The sequence below is a fragment of the Delphinus delphis genome, chromosome 13 (genome assembly GCF_949987515.2).
Source record: "Delphinus delphis chromosome 13, mDelDel1.2, whole genome shotgun sequence".
NCBI lineage: Eukaryota > Metazoa > Chordata > Mammalia > Artiodactyla > Delphinidae > Delphinus > Delphinus delphis.
In genome coordinates, this window is record NC_082695.1 from 77,069,416 (window position 1) to 77,088,282 (window position 18,867).

Sequence of the window (18,867 nt, forward strand, 5' to 3'; positions counted from 1 at the left end):
GAGCTGGAGGAATCAGACTCCCTGACTTCAGACTAAACTACAAAGCTACAGTAATCAAGACAATATGGTACTGGCACAAAAACAGAAAGATAGATCAATGGAACAGGATAGAAAGCCCAGAGATAAACCCACGCACCTATGGTCAACTAATCTATGACAAAGGAGGCAAGGATATACAGTGGAGAAAAGACAGTCTCTTCAATAAGTGGTGCTGGGAAAACTGGACAGCTAGATGCAAAAGAATGAAATTAGAACACTCCCTAACACCATACACAAAAATAAACTCAAAATGGATTAAAGCCCTAAATGTAAAACTGGACACTATAAAACTATTAGAGGAAAACATAGGAAGAACACTCTTTGACATAAATCACAGCAAGATCTTTTTGACCCACCTCCTAGAGTAATGGAAATAAAAACAAAAATAAACAAATGGGACCTAACGAAACTTAAATCTTCTGCACAGCAAAGGAAACTATAAACAAGACATAAAGACAACCCTCAGAATGGGAGAAAATATTTGCAAATGAGTCAACAGACAACGGATTAATCTCCAAAATATATAAACAGTTCATGCAGCTCAATATTAAAAAAACAAACAACCCAATTAAGAAATGGGCAGAAGACCCAAATAGACATTTCTCCAAAGAAGACATACAGATGGCCAAGATGCACATGTAAGCTGATCAATATCACTAATTATTAGAGAAATATAAATCAAAACTACAATGAGGTATCACCTCACACCGGTTAGAATGGGTATCCATCAGAAAATCTAGAAAAAACAAATGCTGGAGAGGGTGTGGAGAAAAGGGAACCCTCTTGCACTATTGGTGGGAATGTAAAGTGATACAGCCACTATAGAGAACAGTATGGAGGTTCCTTAAAAAACAAACATAGAATTATCATATGACCCAGCAATCCCACTACTAGGCATATACCCAGAGAAAACCATAATTCAAAAAGACACATGCATTTCAATGTTCATTGCAGCACTATTTACAATAGCCAGGTCATGGAAGCAACCTAAATGCCCATCGACAGATGAATGGATAAAGAAGATGTGGTACATATATACAAAGGAATATTACTTAGCCATAAAAAGAAATAAAAAGAAATTGGGTCATTTGTAGAGATGTGGATGGACCCAGAGACTGTCATACAGAGTGAAGTAAGTCAGAAAGAGAAAAATGAATATCGTATATTAATGCATATATGTGGAATCTAGAAAAATGGTACAGATGAACAGGTTTGCACAGCAGAAATAGAGACACAGATGTAGAGAACAAACAATGGACACCAAGGTGGGAAAGCGGGGGTGGGGTGGTGGTGGTGGAATGAATTTGGAGATTAGGATTGGCATATATACACTAATATGTATATAATAGATAACTAATAAGAAATTGCTGTATTAAAAATAAATAAAATAAAAATTTAAAAATAAAATAAACTTTCAAGTTAATTAACTCAAAAAAAAAAAGATATGGAGGATAGCATTGGGTAGTTGGAGGGTTTGATTCAGTATATTGAAAAATAACTCAATGGAATTGAATTCACTCAACATTCACTGAATGTCTGCTTTACTCAAAGCAAAGATAAATCTGATTTACTGTATAAGGTCATTGCCTCGAGAACAAGACAGACATGTAAACCACTACCTATTTGAATTTGGGGTGAAGAATCTAGGTGTGTGTGGTAGGGGTTAAGGGACTTTCTCATCCCAGGAAATGGTAACATCAAAAACAAGGAGCAGGGGCTTCCCTGGTGGCACAGTGGTTGAGAGTCCACCTGCTGATGCAGGGGATGCGAGTTCGTGCCCCGGTCCAGGAAGATCCCACATGCGGCGGAGCGGCTGGGCCCGTGAGCCATGGCCGCTGAGCCTGCACGTCCGGAGCCTGTGTGTCCGGAGCCTGTGCTCCGCAACGGGACAGGCCACAACAGTGAGAGGCCCGTGTACTGCAAAACAACAACAACAACAAAAAAAAAACAAGGAGCAGGAAGAACTAGATGTTATGTGGGAAAGTCTTTATCCAAAAAAAAAGCAAAAAGGGAAACGTAAGAATTGCCAAAGCCAAAGAAGGCCAAAAATAATTATGAAGACTGGGATATGAAACCAGAAACTGAAGTAGAAGGTAGATGGTCCCCTGGGCTGCACAGCTGGTGTTTGTCAAGTGGAGCAAAACGGAAGTTTTGTCCTCAGCCAGACAAGAATGATGTCCATTTCCCTTCCTCCATTGATATAGAGGGAATGAACTAGCAGTGGGGAATTTGTTACAACATAAATAGAAATGAGGTTTTTTCCTCTCCTGATAACAAGGAAAATAAAGGGAACAATGAATGGGCTGGAGAAGAAACAAACTGGACTGAAAGAGTTAATCAATCCTAGTTTTATTTTAACTGTTACTAATCTGTAGTGTCTGTAACTAGCTTTGTCCTTCACAAACCTCTCCTCAGGGATGCAAATTGTTACCTAAGCCAAACATTTGTTTTACTTTTTGATGTTTGTGTGTTTCTATTGTCAGCTGCATCTATAATTCCATTATACTGTGTCCACGTGGGCTATGATACCATTCACCTTCACTTCCAGTTCTTGTTATGCTATGCAGTCATTGAAAGCATAAAAAACAAGATTGTGTGGACATTTTCTTCAAAATGCTCCACGTCATAGAGACTGTCATACAGAGTGAAGTAAGTCAGAAAGAGAAAAACAAATATCGTGTATTAACGCATATATGTGGAACCTAGAAAAATGGTACAGACGAACCGATTTGCAAGGCAGAAATAGAGACACACATGTAGAGAACAAATGTATGGACACCAAGGGGGAAAGTGGCGGGGTGGTGGGGGTGGGAGGTGGGATGAACTGGGAGATTGGGATTGACATGTATACATTGATGTGGATAAATGGATGACTAATAAGAGCCTGCTGTATAAAAAAATAAATAAAACTCAAAAACAAAAATGCTCCACGTCACTTAACCGTCCTTAGAGTGAGGATGCTTCATACCACGTGTGCATCTGCTGGGCCTGCATTCCAAAAATGTTGCAAGAATACGTGCACAGCTGGGTTGCCCACGACACAGCAGCTGCGTGATGTGCTGCCATTACAAATAGGCAGGAAGTGGGCTTTGCGTGTAGGACAGTCTTCCTGCCTTTCCTCATGATTAGAAATGTATCATTAGGGAGGAGTGCTGGGTCAGCAGCTTGGGGTCGATGTGGCAATGACTAGATGCTCTGGTGCTCTTTCCTGGAGCAGGGGTGGAGAGTGGAAGCAAAGGCATGCGAGTACCAACAACTAAGACTTCAGCACTTCAGATCTATGTTAAAGGAGTGGTCTGGGGACATATGGTGCTGAGCCTCTGTACCTCCCAGAGACCCCCAAACAGCATTTGGGTGGTTTAGAAGTGAGTAGCGAGGGGACTAGCCCTGCCTAGGCAGGTGTTCAGGTATGATGAGGGCCCTGACCACATGATCAAAAAATCAGATAAGGTTTTTCCATCAACACTATCAAGAAATTTGATTCAATCATCCAGTAAATCGAAGAGGCAACGTGAAAACAGGGCATTACTGGTGAGGAGGTCGGGGGTTTCCTTATAAGGCAGCTGGTCCTATTTCCCAGGGTAAGATGACCCAGCTAAGGCTGAGCTGAAGGATGCTGCCTGGTGTATGGTAATTTTCCCTGATAGGTATCGCCCCTAAGTGCAGGCTGACTTAGGTTTAGGTTAGTGATGTGGGCTGGGCACTGGGTCAGCCTCCATTTTGTGGGTCCTGATATAGGAATAAACTTTATTGAGCTCAAACTGATGAAGCACTTACTATGTGTCAGGCGCTGTGCTAGGAAATAGCAGTGCACTGTCTCTTTTTTTTTGCGGTACGCGGGCCTCTCACTGTTGTGGCCTCTCCGGTTGCGGAGCACAGGCTCCGGACGCGCAGGCTCGGCGGCCATGGCTCACGGGCCCAGCCGCTCCGCGGCATGTGGGATCCTCCCGGACCGGGGCACGAACCCGTGTCCCCTGCCTCGGCAGGCGGACTCTCAACCACTGCGCCACCAGGGAAGCCCTGCACTGTCTCTTAATGTGGGATTTTCCTGCTATAATCCCCCTCTTCTTAGATTCCGTTAGAACCTAAGAGCTATTTTGGCGAAGGCCACTTGTTTTAGGTTGGGTTCTCTCAGAAGCGGACTTTAAGCCTAGGATTTTTGTAGAAGTGAATTATTTAAGGAAGGGCCCCCAGAGGAAACCAGAAAGGGTACAGGGGAGGGAGGAGAGCAAGCCAAATAAGTCTGGGATTTCGGGTGAAGTCCCAGACTCAGTCTGATTACCTGAGGAGCTCTGGGGGGTAAGACTTCAGAGTTTGTACCACATCAGAACAAAGGAAAGGAGTTGGGCTTTTGTATGCTCACGTCAGGCAGCTATTGGCTATGGGCCTTCTGTGGGAGGTGTAAAACTCTCACTACTCCCAGCTCTCAGTACTAGAGACATGGCTCAAGAACCCAATGGAAATTCTCTGAATGTTGCAGATGTAAGCCATTAGCAGCAGAGCAGACAGAGCTGCGGGCTAGTATGTAGGCAAGGCACCAACAGTGCGCACTACACCCCACCAGTGCCGGAGGTTGTAGACAGGACATAAAGAAGGAAAGAGCACCCAGAGTCTTGTTACTCACGGTGTGGTCCTCAGAACGGCAGCATCTGGTCTATGGGGGATCCATCACCAAGGAGTTTGTTGGAAATGTGGAATCTCAGGTCTCATGGAAGACCTAGCTAAACAGAATCTGAATATTAGAAGAGTTCCAGGAAATTTGTATTCGTATTAATTTCTGACTCGACCCCAGAGTGTTCAAAAAAATGATTTACCGACCTCCTAAACTGGCAGGAATAAGCACCGAGACCAGAGCTGCAACATGGTGGACTTGGAAAGTTCTCAGTCTGAAGATCCCCTGGCCTGGCAGCTGAAATCACAGGAAAGAGAATGCAGTCCTTGTTGAAAGCAGGGCAGCGTCCACTTCCCTACTCTGTACTCGATCATGCCAGGCTTGCTGGTTCCAAATTTCCAGACTCTGCAGTCTCCATTGCTTTACCTGGAACCCATATCTTTTTGGACATCAAGGGATGGAGGGGTAAGGAGAAAGGCTGAGGAGGAAGGGCTTGGGTGAAGACATAGGAAAGAGCACAATATAAAATAAGGCAAGATTTAGAGCTGACCCCACAATTTAAGCTTTTAAAATTTTAAAGGCGTTTAAAAATTTTCAGGTAAATCACTTGACTCAGCTTTGCATTATTAAGGAGTCACAGCACAACTCGTGCATGAGGAGAAACCTCTGGGGTGAAATACAGTGATCACCAAAAGGCCCCCAACAGTACAAAAATATCTTTTCCTCAGCATTGAAAATGTCTGCCATGAGAGTCACGATGGAGTCAGTCAACTAACACAGACACGGTGAGGGAGGAAATTTTGGGAGATATTTGGTTAAAGATGGTAAAGATTATACATGCTTATTTAATCTCAGGTCTTTCCTAAAATCACACAAGAAAATCATAAAGTTTTCTTATTGTTGCTGTTGTTGTTTTAAAGCATTAAGCTAGGGAGATAAAGAGAATTAAAGGGAGTATAGCAGCAATAACTTTTTTGAGATTAAAAAGTAGACGGGTTATTATGAGTGATAATTGACTTAGCAGAACCCAAAAAGTTGAATCCTAGAAAGTGAGCGATGGGGAAAGCTGGTACCCACAGAATGTCTCTCAGGAATTGGCAGCACCAGGTACCTTAGAAATTGAGGGTTGAGCGAAAAACAGACAAACAGAAAGACTGGTAGTCTGTTGAAGAGCAGTTTGAAATTCAAATCCTCTCCCACACTCTACACAGCCCGCACACTGCCGCTCCCCAACCCGGTAGGAAGGTAGGTGACCCGGACTTGATTCTCTAGAGACAGTGAAACAGAGGGTGACCGCCAGATTGCGGTGCAACAGACATAGATAAGATCAGGGTTGACATAATGAAAAAGGGCAAGCAAGTGAAAGTTTAAATTCTGAATTATTCAGACTCCCCCGAGCACCAGAAATCTGGTAGCCATTATCCTGCAGGCATCCAGAGATAGTATTGGGGATATCCCAAAGAATAGCCCAGGTAGATGATCCCACTTTCTACACTTTTCTCCCTTTTTCCCAGGTTCCCTTCTAAGCAGAGCTTGCAGTTAGCTTTTTGATGCCCCATTCTAAAATAGGAGTAGACTGGCAAGGATCCACAAAGATTTCAGGAAAGCATTTAAACTAAGAGAACAATGTCAAATGGCAAAGTGTCTTCCATGTTAGAGACGCTTCTCCCGGCACCTGTCCTGAGGGGCTGGGAAACACAACCCAGAAGCTGAAAGAGTTAATGTTCCATGGAACAAACCTAGATCAGAGAGAGACAGGAGACTAGAATAAGCGTATTGATAAATCCCTCTCTCTTTCATTTTGAAAGACTGTTCCAAGGTGTGTTATTTCCATACAGCTTCCTGAGATGTCCTGTATGAATGACTACCTGGCTGGGTTTTCAAGCTGTGGCCAACCAGGTAATGAGCCATTTGGTAATAGCTTTCCATCTTTCTATGTATCTCAGTCCTTCCTCATTCCTTCTTGATGCCCTGGAATTGCATCTTGTGATAACCCTTAATCTGTAAGCTTTGCCTTAGGCTCTTTTCTAGGTAACACAAGACATTACATCTGGGTCTGGGAATGACTGCAAAGAGCAGACCATTCACCCTCTACCCACTGATTCACATGGGACGATGGAGTAGTTGAAAAAATTATTATTGGATTTGGGTATTGAATTTTATTTTATTTCTATTATGAAAAAATTCAAATATATACAAAAGTAGAGATAACAGTTTAATGAACCTCTGTATACTCATCAACTAGCTTCAATTATTATCACCCTATGGCCTCTCTTGTTTCCCTGAAACCTCCACTTTCTCCCTCAACTTTGATTACTTTGAAGCAAATTCTAGGCATCATGTTGTTCTATCCACAAATATTTCAGTACCTCTCACTAAAGGTAAGGGCTCTAGATTCATAACATAAGATCCTTTATCATAATGAAAAATAATCATTTCTTCATAGCATCCAAAAAACCAGTTTTGCTTAAATTTCTCTAATTGACTCCTACTTTTCTCCTTTTGTAGTTAGATAATTTAAATCGGAATTCAAATACGGCCCACGAATTGCATTAAGATATATCTCTTCTCCCTTTCAATCTAGATTTCTCTGCTTTTGTCCTTGAAATATACTTTTTGAAGGAAATTAGTGATTTGTACACATATTCCCCCATGAAATTCAATAGTTTTGCTGATTGCATTCGTTCGTGCTACTTCCTTTAAGCATCCTTTTAACTCATGGATTTTAATGTATTTGAAATGCCATTATTACTTTTTTTTCATACTCAGATTGCCTTATTTTTGGCCAGTGGGAGCTTTTTCACGCTGGCTTCTTGGTCCTTTTCACATGACCCTAGTAGTCTTTAATGGCCTCTGCTTTCTGGTATGACAATTACGTTCCAGATTCATCTTGTATATTTCCTGCCCCAGATATGGAATTAATTATTTTTTTAAGTAGCCCTAGTCCTCTTTAGAGGCAAAATTTTTAGAAGTTACTACAGGAGAATATCTTTCTGACTTTGAGATAGAAAGTTTTCCTTAAAAACACACAAAACACTAAGTATGTAAGAAAGTAGAGATAGATTTAATAGTGCTAAGACATCTTAAACAAAATTTCTTTAAAAGGCAAATTAGAACATTTTTGCAACATATAGAACTGAAAATATGTATAAAGAACTCCGATAAGTCAATAAAAGAAAGACAAATAAAAACAGAAAAAAGTGCCACCCTAAATTCTGCCCCACAAAAAATTTTCATATAAGCATTTCACAGGACAGGAAATCTACATCATCATAATATTATGAAAAAATGTTCAACCTCTTCGGCCATCAGGGAAATGCAAGTTATGACCTACCATTTTTTAATAAGCTAGATATTCAAAAATTGAGAAATCTGACAATATCAAGTGCTGGGGAGGTATGTCTTAGAGATGTCTTTGTATAGTGTTGGTGAGAATATATCTTAGAAAATCACACCAGAAAACAAACACTAGAAACAAATTAAATATGTTTTGACAGGAGAATGGATAATTTGTGATACTTTAATTCACTCAGTGGAGTAGCAATGAAAAAGTGGACAACCCCTGTGAGAAACAACCTGGATGAATAATATAAAATGCAACAACCAAGATCCAGAAGACTGGATAGAATATGTAACATTTTTGTAACTTATTTGGTGTTGTTTTGTACACACCATAGAGAAACTCTTGCATTTCCCGTGTACATGTGAAGAGTTTCTCTAGAGCAGGAGTCAGCAAACTATAGTACATGGCTCATCACCTGTTTTTTTTTTTTTTTGTGGTACGCGGGCCTCTCACTGTTGTGGCCTCTCCCGCTGTGGAGCACAGGCTCCAGACACGCAGGCTCAGCGGCCATGGCTCACGGGCCCAGCTGCTCCGCGGCATGTGGGATCTTCCCAGACCGGGGCACGAACCCGTGTCCCCTGCATTGGCAGGCAGACTCTCAACCGCTGCGCCACCAGGGGAGCCCCATCGCCTGTTTTTTAAGTTAAATCGTATTTGAACATGGGTGAGCCCACTTGTTTATCTCTGCTCTCCCACCACAACAGCAGAGTAGTGGTGACAGAGACCACAGGCTCACAGAGACTAAAATATTTAGAGACTCTCCAGCTCTTTCATGAGTTTGCTGACCTGTAACAGGGAAGAGCCAAATCTGACTACATGTTGGGTCTGTTTCTTTTACTTTAACCGCTGCTTTCTGCTGCTTTTGTTCACTAAAAACATACTTACTGTCTATACACAATGGCTTGCCTCGGGGAACACTGCCCCTCTGCCTGAATGTTAAACCAAGGTGCCTTTGTACATTCTGACCCTGCCCACCTGTGGATGGCTGCAAGAAAGAAGAAATTAATGGCCATTTCTGGGGACACTGGCAAATCTTATGGCCTTCCTACTGTACTTCCTCATCTCCTCCCCCTCTCTGTTCTATAAAAGAAACTGGCATCCAAACCCCATAAGATGGTTTTTTGGAGACATTAGTCTCCCATCTTCTCAGTCTGCTGGTTTCAAAGTTGTATTCCCTGCCTCAACACCTCATCTCTGATTTATTGGCCTGTTGTGCGGTGGGCAGAGCGAGCTTGGACTCGGTAACAGACCCCCACTCTAGAGTATATACAAGATAATGCCAAATTTGTATAAAGCTCACACATAAGCTAAACCCCACACCCTATTATTTGGTTGGACTTTTATGTGATAAAGGCATAAAACTAAAACAAGGGAGTGATGACTATAAATTCAGAATAGTGTTTTCTTCAGGGAGGATGGAAAGGCAAAGAATGGGAGGGGGAGGAAGCCATAGTGAATGAAAGCTAATGGCAATATTCCCATCTATGTATTAAATATTATATTAGAAATATAGCAAATGAAAAAGACAAAAAGAAGTAATCCAAGAGAATTTCTCAGGATCGAATGACATAAGCTTCCAGGTTCCAAGGGCCTACTGAATACCAGGAAAATGGATAAAAGTAAGCCCACCCCAAGGCAAATCATCGTGGAATTTCAGAGCTGTTGAAACTCATGAGTATTATTATATTTTAATTGCCTGTATCAGACATTGGAAATGCAGGATATGTGTGCAACTTTCCACAATGATGTGATAAAAAGGAAGAGGATCCTACTTCAAGATTATGACGCCATATTAGAAAGTCATGAAACATACTTTCAATATGAGTCACAGATACAGGCTAAGATGTCATGACTCCTTATCAGGAAAGTGTGATGAGCAAACATTCTTCCTTGATCTTGGAGTTCTCCAAAAAATTTTTGTAATGGGCCTTATGTGCCTGTGTCGAGGCAAACAGGAATTGGTTATGAAATAAGAGTTTATAACTACTATAGAAAAGTTAAATTATTCTACTCAATGGCATGTCCTGTTAGTGTGTGAAAAGACAAAGCAGAACTTTCACATTAAGGCAGCAAGCGTGTGGGTGCAAGCTTTGAAATTACCAAGAAATATGATTAAAATAGTGTTGGAAGTGTGATAAGAAAAAAAGTTTTTAAAAATCACTGAGACATAGTATCCTTTGGGAGATATTCATTCCTTTGACTTCAGATAAGCAAGTGCTCCAAAGGGATAGATTAAGTAACTAGAACCAAATGTCAGGAAAAAAAAAAAAAAAAGTCATCACAAGTCCAGACCTGATGGAAGTCTGAGATGTCCGATCTTTGTATGAGCTCACTAGCTTATTCTCTTCAGTGTCAAATACATCAATCATTTATTTCTTTCCATGAAGCCAATAGTCTTGCCAATCCCATGGAATCTGTAACCTGAATTGTGGTGTTTAGCAGCATCTTCAAAAATTCTTTTTTCCATTAAAAGTTTTACTCATTTCTGTTTGGAGTCAAGTGCCCAATATAAAACTTGGAAAACTGAGGCAGATGGAGTGGCCTTTTTCCCTCGTAAGTCCACTTTCTGTGGCCTTGACCCATATCATCTTCTTTTAGCTCTTTGCCTCCTTCCTTTGCACTTGATACTTCGTCACTGCTTAGAACTCTTGGGGTCCCAGATTCACTCAAATTCTGGAGTAGAGGAGATATTTCCCCTGCCACAGGCCTGATCCCCTCCATGCCTATTGCACAAGATCAAGGTGTCTGTTCCTTCGCCTACCTGCCCCTGAAGTTCCCTGAGCTCCTAGACCCAGGATCCCAACATTCACCTCCTATCCAGTTCATGGGACTCACTCTTAACTACTCTCTGTCCTGGAAGATAAAGTTTTCTATTATCATAGGGAAAGGGAAGAGAAGGAAACCCACACTTTGAGTCGTTCAGTGGTGCTACAATTGTGATACAAAAGTTTATTTTCAGTTTAGTTAAAAAAACATTAAGTAGGCATCGCCTACTTAAACATTAAACTGAAACATTAAACTGAAAAGTTTATTTTCAGTTTAGTTGAAAAAACATTAAGTAGGCATCGCCAATGAGCACATATTATACCAAGTTTAAAAAATGAGATACCCAATTTCTGCTCCCAAGAACCTTATTGGGGAAACAAATATGTAAAGATAGCACTTTAATACAATTTCTAAGCACATAGTAGGGGTAAAAGTGCTAGTAATCATTAATTTTGAGTACTTACTCAAAATTATGGCTATTATGATATTATGATAAAGTCTGGCTATTATGATAAAGTCTAGAGTCTTTAATGTGGGTGGAGAGGAAGGCAGAGACCAGATAAGAGATGGTCTTGGACACATGTGAACCCAGTTAGGGTTTTATCCTGTATTTAATGGGGACTCATTGAAGAATTTTAAGAGTCATGGCTGGGTCATATTTACATTGTAAATACATCAAGCTATGGCTTAAAGGACAAGGCATTAGAGACAGAGATATCAGGCCAGAGATGATAAAGATCAGAGCCAGGGCAATAGTTTAGAGAAAAAAAGAGAAGCGTGTCAACACAAAAAATATCTCAAAACTAAAATTAGTGAGATATGTTAAATGATAGATGTGAAAATGGATAAAAAGGAAGGAGTCAAGGATGTTGCTTTGATTTTGGCCTGATTGACTAGTAGACAGATGGGAAGTAGATGAGGAGAAACAGGTCTGGGAGAATGATGGGGAGATGATGTGTCCAGTTTTGGACACGCTGAAACCTGAGTGGCCACGGTCAGTCAAGTGGTGATGTCCATAGGAGGTTGGGTTTGGCAGTCTCAAGGTCTGGGAGAGGTCAAGCCTGGAGACAGAGCTGCAGGAGCCTTTGCTGGCTCCTTTCCCTCCTCCTCTCCAATCACCCACACATCCCATTTACATCCCCATCCATATTCCTGTCCACACATTCCATGTATTGTGACTAATGAATGGGGAAGAACTGAGCAATAATTTCCTCTCCCTCCTCATTTTACATAAGTCTAAATAAGGCTATCATAATTCGAAGACAATGTAAATTCTCTGGTTCAATCGTGTGATAAAACACATCACTGTCTCACAATTCATCTAATTTTTCTTTGCCATTTCCTTCCTAGAAATTAAAGGATCCCCCTAGTCATTTTATATGAGACCAAATCTGAAGTATCTGTGTATCATGTACATATTTTAATAGTAAGTGTCAGTCAGTCTGTGGTCTTTTATCTACTCAATGAAAAAAAATACAGAAATTCATAAACGTGTAAAACAAATGTAATTGACACCTGGATTTGGAATGCCTTAAATGATGATGTGGTTATTTATCTTCCATGTATGTTTTATGAAGGTTAACACTGAAACGTGTTACTTTTACTAGGCATACATCAGTGACCGAGATGTAGTAGGAACATGCTAGATAAGAGAGAGACTAAATTAAGGCTTGTTAAGCAATATACTCATCCATTTATCCATAACTAATCCACAAGGATAATACAGAGTTGAATGATGCATGCACTTGTGGCCACATGCACGCAATGTTATATCATTAGATTCTTGAAGGAAGTGCGTCTTTGTAAGAGTAGAGTTTCACCTGGTGTGCAAGGTGAGTGAATTCACGATTCACGATGCATTCTGAGTCTGTTCTGAAAATGCAGTCTCTCTTTGCATGCTTTTGTCATGACAAGTCTTAGGAAGGTGACTGACCTTCTCAAATAGCTGAAGCATGGAACGCTGGATATTTGCTCCCACGTTCTACCAACCGTGGCATCCATGTTGGGTTTATCACTTGGTAACAAGATAAATACTCTGACGAGGTGTTACACTCCCTAACAAAGCTTGTTTCATATACAAACTTTCTCACACTCATAGCTGGCCCAGGGTAACATCTTAAAATAGGTGAGGTTTGCTTTCTGTTGTCCTGGATACCGGGACTGGCCCTCTGTGTGGCCTAGGCCCAATCTCATTCAACACCTCATTCTTTTGCTTATCCTCTTCACACACACCGAAACTCCTTCCCTGACCACTTCTCCATCCACTCCACCATAAGCCTCTCTGCAGGAATTTCAAAACATGTATTATTTCTCCAGGAGGCATTAACATGCTATATTTTTATTGATACTTATAAAAGGAGATATTTATTCTCTGAGAACGATATTTCAAGGAATATATGTTGGAGGATGTTTTAGTCAAGGTGACCCCAAAGTCACACTGCAGAGGTGGCTACCTTTACATACATTTGGTCCTGCTCCCACAACTACTCAAGTTTCTAGAGTGAATCATGCTGTCTAAACACTGACTAATTTGTATTAATGATTTTTGTTATAAAAACAGTGTTGCAATATATTTAACTGAAAGTCATTAATAAAATAAGATTACTATATGGCGTTGTTTCTTTTTTAACAATTTATTCTTCTTATGATAGTGTGGGTTGTCTGGGTGCTTTTTGTTCCGGTGATATTTGGTGGAGTCATTCTCGTGTCTGAGTTCAGCAGGTGTTCAAGTTGGGGAGTTCTCCTCCACGTCTTTTCTCTCTCTGCACGATGTCTTATCTTTCAGGGCCTTTTTTTTTTTTTTTCTGGCCGCGCCGCACAGCATGCAGGATTTTAGTTCCCCGACCAGGGATCAAACCTGTGCCCCCTGCAGTGGAAGTGCGGAGTCCTAACCACTGGACCGCCAGGGAAGTCCCATTATATGGAGTTTTGTGTCAAAATGGGACTTTCTTTTTTTACTACAATTACATTATGCTTTGGATAACTTCAGTGATGACATTACTACTGAGGTAGATATGATACATCTTTCTAATTTGTATATTTCCCATCTACCAGCAAATCACATAGAAAGGGTAATTATGGAAGTGTTAGTGTTTGCTCATTCAAAGTGGAGAGGAGAATAGAAAGACATTACAACGCGCTGAGCGTTAATAAGTCATTTAGCAAGCATAATGCAAAACAATCAGCTCAGTGTCTATCCTAGTCACTGGGAAAGATTATCATGGTTGTGGCACTCACGGTGTTTACCATCTAGCAGGGAGATAGACACTGAATAGTTCACTGCATGGGCTATTCAATCACGGTTGGATGTGTGTTTCAAAAAAAAGTACAGTGGAGGTTATCTCCATAGTAGAATATTAGAACTTTATTCATAAGGTTGTTTTCTTATTTTGGGCATTATTTCTTCTTTATACCTAATTCAGTGCAGTGCTACTGGGAAGAAAATGAGCACCTTAATCAAATCAACTATCACACCCCTTGTTAACTTATTCATATTATTTAAAATTTAGCCCTAAATTCATAGATTCATAAATTGTTTGGGGAGTTGACATTTGGTAAGCATCTGTTTCTTTCTTAAAATTTTGTTAGGTTGTTTCTAACACTCATTATACTTCAAACATTTCTAAATGATATACAGTCAAAAGTTTTCTTTTATGGCTTCTAAAAAAAAAGAAAGAAAATGAACACCTTGATATAGATACTTTGATAATGTATTTCTGATTTTAAAATTAATGCATACCTATTATAGTACATGTAAAAAATTTTTAAAGTAAGAGAAAAAATGACCAACATCTATAAAGTTATGACCCAGAGATATCACTGTTTACATTTTAACATATTTCCAAGTCGAATTTCTGCACATATTTAATGCATACAGTTCATGTCATACTGTATATATAATTTTATATCCTTCTTTTTTCCACTTAAGATTATCTCATACACATTTCCTGGAAGATAAGAAAATGAGAAGGTGAAAGACATTCCGTTTCATTATTCTTTACTTCCATAGAAGTGATCTGCCCTACAACTGTCGCATATACTATTTCAGGGTAACTAGTCTTATGATAAGACCTAATCTTATATATTTTATAATAGTTAGGAACACTTTGTAGGAGCTGTGCTTTTCTAATTGGTATCCTAGGAGGTGTCTCATCCTCTGGGTTTTTTCTCGTCCAGATTTCCCATATTTTTCTTCTTAAAACACCACTTTTTATAAGCCACTTCCCTTCTCAAGGGTTTGCAGTAAGCTGCCTTTAGATTAGCTCTCAACTCAGTCTGGAATTAGAGACCCCTCTGCAAAATGCTATCATCTTTCCTCTCTCCGTCCCCTAGACACCGACTGCTCCAGGCAGATCTCAGCCAGCCAGCCAATGTGCTTCCCACTTCGTAATTTTAGTGCCTTCCCTTTTCAATCGTCAATTTTTCATTTATCTCAACCCTTTCCTTGAGGTCCTAACACACCTTTTCAATCCTTTCCCCTCCTCCCTATGACACTTCCTACCTTTGGCGCCATTCAATCCAGCTCTGAATCATTTATTGCCTTTTACAGCTTTCTCTAATTGTTTGATATGTGAATGTCTTTTCTTCGGATGCTGAGCTCATAAAATTGCTCTATTTGAGGCAGGGCAGCAACTCCCACACCTGGGCGCTCTGTTACAACAGCTAACACTATGGAGCACTTGTCCTATGAAGGATAATATGCTAAGTACTTGGCAGACATTATCCCATCCATTCTTCACAAAAGTCTGTGTCGTTTAGGAATGTTTTTGGCTGCAAATGACAGAGGACCCAATCTGTCTAACAATGCCTAAACAATACAGACTTATTTATTATCTAATGTAATTATAACAACAGGAACAAAAATTGGAGGTAGGTGGTTTCCAGCGTTGGCTTAGCAACTCTCTGATGTCCGGGCTCTGCTTTGGCATCTCCACAAGTCTTTTCGGCTTTCCGCATGGGTGTGATGTGGCTGTAGCATTTCCCGGCATCACATCCTCACACAGCCCTGCTCAAAGTCGGGTAGGAGGAGGGGGTGTAGGATAGGAAGTTCTCTTTGCATATCTCCTCTTATCAGGAAGGAAAAATTTCCCCAAACATTTCCCGGCAGACTTCTCCCACATCTCATTGACCAGAACTGGGCTATCTATCCACCCCCTAGACCAGCAACGAGGTCCTTCTTCCCAAGATCAAGAAATCTCTGAATAATACTAAAAATCAGGAAGAAGGACAGCAAAAATGGATTGCTCTTGCACAGGCAACAGACAGTACCAGCCACACAGCGTATTAGGAAATTAAAGTTCAGAGAAGCCGAGGAATTTGTGCAAGATTATGCAACTACTAAATGGCAGAAAGAGGTTTCAAATCAGATCTTTCTGAGCCTCTCAGAATCCACATCTTTGCTCACCGCACTTTAAAGTCTTTCTAGAGAGTTTTCGAATCTTATTCATCAAAAAGTATTTAGTACCCACTTGATGCTCAGCACTGTTCTTGCTGCTAAAAGGGAATTAAGTGTACAGTATCATCTAGTTAGTGATAGAAGCCCAACCTGGATGAAACAGCTAGAACACATACAATTTATTAACTAATTAATAATCATTATTACGTTGCAAGTTCAAGTCTAAGTGGTGCGGTTCTACGTAGCAGGAGTTCACTGAGGTTTGTAGAAGTCAGACTGGATTTCAAGGATGCTGTGGGGTGTGAATCAAACCTCACAAACCTGGATCAGTGGGGATAAGGGTGGCTAAAGTTCTAGGTATGTTCACTATTGGCTTAGCAGACTGCTGTGCTGCCTATGTGTGGTTAAAAAATGGTTGAACAAATTGGTTACATGGCCAGAGGGGGCCCTCCAGCGGACTGAGACCGAAAAGGGAGAGAGACCTAGACCACAAAGCAATAGCATCTACTGAACTCACTGAGACAGAGAACTGGCTGAGTGCCAAGGGATGTGAAAACTTATAAAAGGGTCAGTGGCTCCCTGCAAGGTTTCTTCAGTCTAACGGAGGAAGCTGGGAGTTGAAAGGTCACTGTTGAGGTGGAATTCCAGTTCTTTTTGTGACCTGAGACCTTCCAGAAATGAATAAATCGAATAATTTGGCTTTTGACTGCCACATACATGTTCTGAAGAATGCACCTATCTCATTTTCCCTTTAATAATAATGAGGGGTTTGGGGTAAGTCAACTCACTCCTTTTTGACCAGAGACACGTTAGCAAGACGAGGTAAGGATAAAATCTGGCTCATGGACCAGGGTCAAGCTAAGATGCCCACACAGGGCTCAGACCCACAGGCTTGGTTTGTTTTTTTTTTTTGCGGTACGCGGGCCTCTCACTGTTGTGGCCTCTCCCGTTGCGGAGCACAGGCTCCGGACGCGCAGGCTCAGCGGCCATGGCTCACGGGCCCAGCCGCTCCGCGGCATGTGAGATCTTCCCGGACCGGGGCACGAACCTCGGCAGGAGGACTGTCAACGACTGTGCCACCAGGGAAGCCCCACAGGCTTGGTTCTGCAGACACTCCAGATTGTCAACTCAGCTCTTCAAGCACAGACATGGAGCTCGCCACACCAGCCGAGAAGAAGCATGGTGCCTTTAGTTCTTTTCATCCCTATCCCTGTGAGGATTTGCTATGCATAAAAGTAAAGCGTGCAACTAGAGATTATCATACTAAGTGAAGTAAGTCCGAAAGAGAAAGACAAACACCATATGATATCACTTATAGGTGGAACCTAAAATATGGCACAAATGAACCTATCCTATGAAAGAGAAACAGACTCACAGACAAAGAGAACAGACTTGTGGTTGCTAAGGGGAAGTGGGGAGGGAGAGGGATGGACTGGGAATTTGGGGTTGGTAGATGCAAACTATTACACTGAGAATGGATAAACAACAAGGTCCTACTCTATAGCACAGGGAACTATATCCAATCTCCTGGGATAAACCATAATGGCAAAGAATATTAAAAAAGGAATGTGTGTGGGCTTCCCTGGTGGCGCACTGGTTGAGAGTCCGCCTGCCGATGCAGGGGACACGGGTTCGTGCCCCAGTCCGGGAAGATCCCACATGCTGCGGGCACGTGAGCCGTGGCCGCTGAGCCTGCGCGTCTGGAGCCTGTGCTCCGCAACGGAAGAGGCTGCAACAGTGAGAGGCCCGCGTACCGCAAAAAAAAAAAAAAAAAAAAAAAAAATGAATTGTGTGTATGTGTAAAACTGAGTCATTTTGCTGTACAGCAGAGACTGGCAGAACATTGTAAATCAACTATACTTCAATTAAAAAAAAAGTAAAGTGTAGAGAAGCCATCTTTACAATGTGTTGCAAACACTTTTCAATAAGCTCTAACAATATGAACATTTTCAGACTCAGATTCTATTTCATTATGCCCATCTTTTATCTATTTTTACTCCTCAAATTCCTTTGGTTGTATCTAAAAATCTAGTGAATTTTCTGAATCATGTTTTCGACATCACAAATTCCACTTAACACCTATAATTTATAGAGTTAAAAATCAACTTAAAGTACACAGTGGATTTTCATTGTTTAAACATAAGATCTATGTTCTAAAGAAGGGCAAATGAGAAGATCTTTGGGTGTGGTTTGTGACAGGATATTAGGGTGGAACCCAGCATTACACAGGAAATTATAGCTTGAGAAAAGGTAAGACGGTATAAAATAGAGAATTTATAAGGAAGAAAAGTGGTATTTTTTTTCTTTCCATTCCCAAAGCATTGCTTGGGGGCCGCTTAGATTCAGAAGAGAAAGGATTCCATTGCTTTTAAGTATTGCAAAGAGCTCCCAGGCCACCCTTGTCAAAAGACAGAAGGGATGTTGCAGAATTTGGTACTATGAGAACAAGTACCAAACAACAATTTCGTACTATGAGAACAAGAACAAACAGCAGCTGACAGGTTTTAGCTAGTTTTTACAGGCATGTGTAGATATTGCCAAATTCTTAAGTTTCTGAATGAGGTCATCCTCCCAACAAATTTCTTAAATGATGCCTTAGCAAACAAGCAATTCTATCCTAACGATGTGTTTCTGAGTAAAATGTTGACTCACTCGAAGGATACAGATTAGAAGGAGAGAGAAGAAAATGCTCTGTGGGAGGGGCAGAGCTTT

The 18,867-nt window shown here is 41.0% G+C and overlaps 1 long non-coding RNA gene across 1 annotated transcript in view; it reads right to left on the minus strand.

Moving 5' to 3' along the window:
• The window catches only part of LOC132436334 (uncharacterized), a 39,632-nt gene that overhangs the window by 8,289 nt on the left and 12,476 nt on the right, over window positions 1-18,867 (minus strand). The window contains exons 3-4 of the long non-coding RNA XR_009521785.1: window positions 4,858-4,948; window positions 4,664-4,756 (exon numbers count right to left, since the gene is read on the minus strand). This is a non-coding gene — a long non-coding RNA (uncharacterized lncRNA). The remainder of the gene's footprint in view (window positions 1-4,663; window positions 4,757-4,857; window positions 4,949-18,867) is intronic.